The 6,899-nt window shown below is 31.0% G+C and overlaps 1 protein-coding gene across 1 annotated transcript in view; it reads right to left on the reverse strand.

Moving 5' to 3' along the window:
• The window catches only part of LOC108903711 (venom allergen 3), a 33,016-nt gene extending 26,335 nt beyond the window's left edge, over positions 1-6,681 (reverse strand). The window contains exon 1 of the mRNA XM_018705989.1: positions 6,589-6,681. The gene's annotated coding sequence lies outside the window, so the exon portion shown is untranslated. The remainder of the gene's footprint in view (positions 1-6,588) is intronic.
• Between the last annotated feature and the right edge of the window lie 218 nt (positions 6,682-6,899).

A 6,899-nucleotide genomic window follows, 5' to 3' on the forward strand; every position in this document is an offset into this window, starting at 1 on the left:
TTTCGAGAAAAATGAAGTTGCATTTTTTTTGCTCACTTAAAGCGGCACTAGTACATTAATAAAATATTAAATTGAAAGAGGACCTTACCATTCAATGAGCTGAAGACATTTAGCTACCAACGGTATTTGTATTTAAGACTATAATTTTAATTTCTTACGTATCACATGAAACAGTTAAATTGTAAAACATTTTATTAACTAAAAAAAAGTTTCAGTTTGATGTAAACTAACATATAAAAAAGTAAATTAAAATAAACAGATTATGGTTATTAATTATCTATTATTAACTAATTTTAGATTTTGTAAACTACTACACTACCACTACTAAAATAAACCATTGTTGAATGGACTGAATTGTTGATGAATGCTTAAAAAAAGTGATAAGAAAAGAAAAATATTAGGAAACAGACTCGGAGACATACAGAACAAACCAGCTGCACAATTAAATAAATGTGCAAATGCGAAATACTACAGTAGATACTGAAACTGTCCCCCATTTCTTTCTATGCAACTTCATTTTTATCGAAAATGATATATGCTACCGAATTTCGACAAGTATACCTTTTTCTTTGTAGAACGCTTTAGAGTTTACAGAACCGTTTAGAAATGTAATAAATTTTGACTTTTAACATATTTTTTTTCGATTGTACCCTCTAATTACCTGCTTTTCAGAAGGAAACTTTGCACATTATTCTTAACGCACAGTTGATGTTTACTCGTGTACAAATTTTGACATTTTTATCTTTAGCCGATTTTTAGATAATTAAGGAAAACCATTTGGAAATAACAACTTCAACACACTGCATCTCGAAAGCAGGGTGTCTAAGAAAAAAACCTTACATGAACTACCCCTACTATTTTTCCATGAGAAACTTGCACACAAATTTATTTTGAAACAATCAATCAATCAATCAATCTTTATTCATCTAGTTAATCATACAATGATCTAGGATATGTCAAAAAAAATTTACAGCCATTTTTTTAAAAAGAAAATACAGTAAAACTACACACAAAAAAAAGATATGTACAAAACAACACACTAAAACTCCAAATACTCCCTAACCGAATAGAAGCTGTTTTGTCCGATGATGTGGTACCATAAAATTCTACAAACTGTTTTCTACTCGTCAGATAACATCTTAATAACTTGTTGCATTGACCACGAAGACCATAACACTCCACCCTTTTTAGTAGAATATCATGATCCACGCAGTCAAAAGCCTTTGACAGATCCAAGAATACAGCCAATACACTATTTCCCTTATCCAAATTACCAAATACATAATGCAAAAAATCCTGTAGTGCAGTGTTTGTTGAATGTTTTGCCCTAAAACCGTGCTGATTTGGAATAAGTATATTATATTGATCTAAAANCTTACAGTTCATCACAAACTGCAAACATATTTGTTTCAAAACAACCAGTTTCTTAAAATATATATATTTAAAATTTAGTATTAATGCAGGAATTATTCAAGACAAATGTAGCATATTATAATCAAACTTATATGATCTTGAAAGAAAATTGTAGGTGGTCACAAAATGGTCACGATAGATGGAGCCACTTACGCTCTGCGTATACACATCTCCTTGTGAGTAACGACACTACAGCAGCTGGATCGTTCTAACACTTCTAACGACGTAATGATGAGGACCATCAATAAGTCCTAAACCGACCTATTTCTGGCTGGTTAAACTTACGAACGATCCTAGCTGTTGTACTAGGTGTTGTGAGTTTGAGACAAAATATTTTTTATTACTGAGAATTCTGAGAAATATTTATATCCAAATATATTATATACAATCGTTTGACCAAAACTATTCAGTTTTGTATTAAACAAATGATACATTAATATACAATACTTGTTTCTATAAAATCTATGTAGATCATAAAATTAAGAATAGAATTCGTTTAATCGTACGTACGAAATATTTATTTTAAATGCTGCCTATTTTTAAAGTAAGAAATTATATTTCTGGGTATAAATTTAAAGTATTTAAATAAATAAGTAATTTTCTTGAAAGAAGAGAATATTTTCTTGCGTATATATAAACGTGCGACACCTTTAAATCAGATGTACATTTTTTTGCGTGTAGGGTGATCTTAAAAGACGTGTTTACGCAACTCCTGTGGCATGTGAAGATGGACTGCAGCAAAGGAATTTCCACCGTAGTCAGGAAATAAAAAGTAATATTCAAATGATTTGGAGAGTACAGCCATCACTATAGACGTGCTCGTGAGTGCATAAGGCAAAGCGACACTCATTTTGAACAATTTTTATAGTAATAGATATTTTTTAGTTCTTCTATTTACGCAGCGTTTCGTGTGATTAATATCTATCAAAATACTTCTAATCTTCGTTAATAATTAAAAAAAATGTATGGCATTGCTGATATAAAAGTAGATAAGAGAAAATAAGAGATATAGAAATAGAATATGAGCTTGCTATGTGTCAAAAATAATTAAAGATATGCTCAAAGCACACACTGTTATGCTTTTAGCAGAAGTTGAACATTATTATAGTGAAAAAATTAAAATTTTATTTGATTTAATTGTAAATGTAAAAGTTGTATATAAATAATAATTTACCTATACGGGGTGTTAAAAAAGTAAAAACAAATTTAAAAGCAATTTTACTTAAAAAAATAAGGGTAAAAGTCATATGGCCTTACGCCCGAAAATGTTTTGTTCAAGAGACTAACGATGATTAACTTACTAGTAGTGACACTTTTACAGAGTCACCATTGAAGATGCAGACAGTGAGCAACAGCGAAACGTTTGGAAGCATTGGATGCGATCAGTTACAGAGGCCATCTATAGCTGTTTTAGAACCAATAAAAACCGGAGTGAACATCAGGGCGAGCATTGGGGTTCTGTCAACGTTTTCGCCGCCACGGCGCTTAGCCCAAGAATAAAAAGAGCTAGTTAAAGATTTCTAGCTAAAGCTAAGGAAGTACAATGAGAGTCTGTTACTGCTTTTTCAGAAATGGCTACTACTTTTGCGAACATTTCGCGAAGCATTGTTCAGAAAAAGGTGGGGCACCTGAATCTCCGTTCCTGATTGACTTCATTTATCATCACCATATTCAAATCATGCAGATTTGTTAGGTAATATTCTGTACCCAATTTGATTTGATTCGGTCAAACCGTTCGGAAGATATAATCAAGAACGACATGGATATGGTACCGCGATATAATTCAAGATCTAATGTAAGTGTCAAATGTAACAAACTTGGAACTAATATCATATTTAAAGTCGCCAATTCATCTTATGTGTACAAATTTCAATAAATATTGCTGTACGTGTGAAGTTCATTGTTGTACTTTGAAAATGTTATTATTACAAAATGCAACCGAGAATTTTATTGCAGTTTAATGTTATAATATTCTGTGACCACGGCCACTTCATTGTATTCTATATTATTATTATGTGATTTTTTTTCTTATTTTTTGTATTTTTACTACATAACTTAGTACTAACTTGTAAAATAATCCCGACAATTATTTAATAACGTAAGTTTCTATTTTTACGACGACACTTATTTCCAATTTTCCACAGCTCTGGACCTGGTTGACGTAGCATAGAGGAAGGAGAGTCTAGATTTATTGGATATCTAGTCTTGCAACTTGAAATTTACGAAGGCTTTAAAAATAATTTAAATAAAGTTTTGGAACATCCCTAAATCAAACGTTTTATAATTTATACTCAACGGAACAAAACTTTCTAGGAAAGTTTCGCGAATTTCTTTGGGTGCTAGATGCGGGTTTCAAAACTACATTTAGGAATAGTAATTCTTTCACCAAATTTTAAACTATTACAAAATATATGTACGTTAAAATTCAAAGCATTCTGTTAGCTTCCCATCTTGTTTAACATGTAACAATTCTTGAGAGATTCTAAAAACTTATAAAAAACGTTTAAATGATTGCTACTTCGCAGCGTCCAGTGAATAATAAATTAAATATTTTCTAATATGCTAAATGAGGATACTTAATGAGGATAATATTAAATTAGAGAAAAAAAAGTCATTATCAAACACATAGTAATCAATTACATATCTCAAAATTCCTACTTAAGTTAGAGCTTATTAATATTCCACAAACGTTTAGTTTTATATGCTAATTTCTCTTAATATAAATTTAAGGCTGTTCCGACGATGCAAATTATATTTATTAAAAAAATTATCGTGTCTAATCTGCTGATCGTCATGATAAAAATGGAGAACTCCTTATTACTTTATTACATTTTTAAAATAATAATCACCAAAATTTTTATACCCAGGCGGGACACCCTGGGTTCATGTTTCAAAAAGTTCCTCATGGGATAATAATGGAGGTAGTTCACGTAAAGTTTTTTCTTAGACGATCTGTTTTCCTTAATTATTTTTAATTTGGCTAAAGATGTCAAAATTTGTATATGAGTAAACATCAACTGTGCGTTAAGAATAATGTGCAAACGGTTTCTTTCTGAAAAGTAGTGTCGCCGATACAGGTAATTGAAGGGGTACAATTGAAGAAAAAATATGTTAAAAGTCAAAATTTATTACATTTCTGTAAACTCTAAAGGATACTACAAAAAAAGTATATTTATCGAAATTCGGTAGCATGTACCATTTTCGAGAAAAATGAAGTTGCATTTTTTTTGCTCACTTAAAGCGGCACTAGTACATTAATAAAATATTAAATTGAAAGAGGACCTTACCATTCAATGAGCTGAAGACATTTAGCTACCAACGGTATTTGTATTTAAGACTATAATTTTAATTTCTTACGTATCACATGAAACAGTTAAATTGTAAAACATTTTATTAACTAAAAAAAAGTTTCAGTTTGATGTAAACTAACATATAAAAAAGTAAATTAAAATAAACAGATTATGGTTATTAATTATCTATTATTAACTAATTTTAGATTTTGTAAACTACTACACTACCACTACTAAAATAAACCATTGTTGAATGGACTGAATTGTTGATGAATGCTTAAAAAAAGTGATAAGAAAAGAAAAATATTAGGAAACAGACTCGGAGACATACAGAACAAACCAGCTGCACAATTAAATAAATGTGCAAATGCGAAATACTACAGTAGATACTGAAACTGTCCCCCATTTCTTTCTATGCAACTTCATTTTTATCGAAAATGATATATGCTACCGAATTTCGACAAGTATACCTTTTTCTTTGTAGAACGCTTTAGAGTTTACAGAACCGTTTAGAAATGTAATAAATTTTGACTTTTAACATATTTTTTTTCGATTGTACCCTCTAATTACCTGCTTTTCAGAAGGAAACTTTGCACATTATTCTTAACGCACAGTTGATGTTTACTCGTGTACAAATTTTGACATTTTTATCTTTAGCCGATTTTTAGATAATTAAGGAAAACCATTTGGAAATAACAACTTCAACACACTGCATCTCGAAAGCAGGGTGTCTAAGAAAAAAACCTTACATGAACTACCCCTACTATTTTTCCATGAGAAACTTGCACACAAATTTATTTTGAAACAATCAATCAATCAATCAATCTTTATTCATCTAGTTAATCATACAATGATCTAGGATATGTCAAAAAAAATTTACAGCCATTTTTTTAAAAAGAAAATACAGTAAAACTACACACAAAAAAAAGATATGTACAAAACAACACACTAAAACTCCAAATACTCCCTAACCGAATAGAAGCTGTTTTGTCCGATGATGTGGTACCATAAAATTCTACAAACTGTTTTCTACTCGTCAGATAACATCTTAATAACTTGTTGCATTGACCACGAAGACCATAACACTCCACCCTTTTTAGTAGAATATCATGATCCACGCAGTCAAAAGCCTTTGACAGATCCAAGAATACAGCCAATACACTATTTCCCTTATCCAAATTACCATATACATGCAAAAAATCCTGTAGTGCAGTGTTTGTTGAATGTTTTGCCCTAAAACCGTGCTGATTTGGAATAAGTATATTATATTGATCTAAAAAGCTTGTGATTCTCTTGGCAATAATTTTTTCAAATATCTTAGAAAATACCGATAACAGTGCAATTGGCCTGTAATTACATACATCATTCGCATCACCTTTTTTCGGTAGACATATTATTTTGGAGACCTTTAATAAATCTGGGAAACACCCTGTCTGAAAACAACAATTTGAAAATGAACGGGACACTATATGTATAACATAATTTTAGAAAAATCTAGTTACTGTAGTCCAAATTTTCTATCTAGATTTATTGATTCGAATGTTGTTATTTGTTACATTAAAGGGTTCTTCAGGGTTCCTATTTGAGCTCCTCATATTCATAGGTATATATTAGTATACAAAATATTTTCTAAAAGAATTATGTTTCTTGTATAATTTTCGTAACCGCAGATTTATTCAATCTAAAATGAAAAAGTAATAAAAAATGAAGCAAATATTTGTTTAAACTTAATTTTTTTCCCAGAGTCAATTGTTTAAGCAAATGTTTCAGTTTAATATTCATTTTAATGCGGTAGTTAACGATATGAGGTAGTTTGTGTTAAAAATTCATAGAAAACATATTTCGAGTCAAAATTTGGAAACATAGGTGGAAAATAGTTACTCACCAACGTGGAATACCAAAATCACCGAAGAAAATGATGCGGAGTAATCACGAAGTTCGAAAAATTGGCGGAGCTGCCTTTTCCACTGCACGCAGTCACTCGCGAGCTATCAACCACAAATGAATGAACAGCAAAAAGTGGTCACTGTCGCCGGTCTGTCTGGTATGTCAGGTTCAATCTTGCGTCGGGTCTGATTATATATCCTGGAGGTGAGCACAGCTGATGTCAAGGCCGTCCGCGAATTGCAATAATTCAGCGCCCTACCACCATCGCACAGTTTCGGTTTCTCGGAAATGGCGATTTGATTAGTGGCC

The sequence above is a fragment of the Anoplophora glabripennis genome, unplaced genomic scaffold, assembly GCF_000390285.2.
Source record: "Anoplophora glabripennis isolate ALB-LARVAE unplaced genomic scaffold, Agla_2.0 scaffold10, whole genome shotgun sequence".
In the NCBI taxonomy this organism is placed as follows: Eukaryota; Metazoa; Arthropoda; class Insecta; order Coleoptera; family Cerambycidae; genus Anoplophora; species Anoplophora glabripennis.